The 1,141-nt window shown below is 30.8% G+C and overlaps 1 pseudogene; it reads left to right on the top strand.

The window, feature by feature from the left end:
* The first annotated feature begins 399 nt into the window (after positions 1-399).
* LOC122095097 lies at positions 400-499 on the top strand (annotated as a pseudogene).
* The last annotated feature ends 642 nt before the right edge of the window (positions 500-1,141 follow it).

Genomic DNA, 1,141 nt, shown 5'->3' with positions numbered 1-1,141 from the left:
ATTTGTGCCACTAAGACCTCATTTAGGAATTTTTGAGCTGCAGAAGTTTAGAAGTAGATCTTAAGCAAGGCTTACTTTGAATCCATTAGCTCCACAAAGCTAACTCAGTTGATAAATAAGTACTTGAAAAGCCATCACCTTTGGACCTAGCTATAAAGGCTTCAATGTATGATCAAATTTAAGATGAAAAAGACTTAAAATAGTCATTGACAAAAAAATTGCAAATGTGAGCAATCGACCAAACAATATAAGTTTTTTCCAATATACACAGAATTTTAGAGAAGTAAGATCAATAGCATTTTTAGGAGCAGTAAGGTTTCCTAGTTACAAACAGTCAACCAAGGATATATGCCTGTATAAAGATTGTATCATTAACTACTTAAATTTACAGGATACTACATGCTTCAGTAGCATGTTTAGCCAAATGACAACAATATAGAGATTATCATGGCACTTGCACAAGGATGATATGAAAATTTGTGAAGTATTCCATATTTTTCATTCTTCAGATGCAAGAAATGAAAAACAGTTATTAAAAATTGATTACAAAAATACAAGTCGTTATGTCGAAAAATGAACTTGACATCTTTGGTGTGGGGGGGAGTAGCGGCGAGGATTGAGTGGGGGGCGGGGGAAGGATGGGAATGGATGGGAAGGGGAAACAAATGAGGAGGCTACAGTACTTGATAAGAAATGTACTCATTATCTTGCCCATGTAATTGTAACCCCTCTGTACAGTATTTTCACAATAAAAAAATTAAAAAATTCAAATGTAACAATACATGTAATTCATTGAACTGAAAATTAGTTTGACATCAGTGCATTAAATCCTCACCTTAGAAAGGCCTTTACATAGCATAATCTTTACAAAACTACTGAAATTAGATAACTGTCTTTTTATCCCAAAATAAATAAAATGCTATAAGGAACTAGGAAAAAAAGGAATCTTAAACTTTTTCTATATGGAATGCTATCTGAAATAACACATTTATTAATGAACCTATATATATAATAAAACAATGTAGAATTTAAAGTATTATATCTAGGAGAGAATTAAATAGATTATGGACATTATACAAACAAAATACAGATTATTTTAAAAAATAATTTTTTCATACAAGCACCATAAATATTTTTAGTT

This window comes from Dipodomys spectabilis, unplaced genomic scaffold, assembly GCF_019054845.1.
Source record: "Dipodomys spectabilis isolate Male_0828 unplaced genomic scaffold, ASM1905484v1 ptg000012l, whole genome shotgun sequence".
Classification (NCBI taxonomy): domain Eukaryota; kingdom Metazoa; phylum Chordata; class Mammalia; order Rodentia; family Heteromyidae; genus Dipodomys; species Dipodomys spectabilis.
Note: the sequence above shows the minus strand (reverse complement) of the source record. Positions and strands in the feature narration are given on the sequence as shown.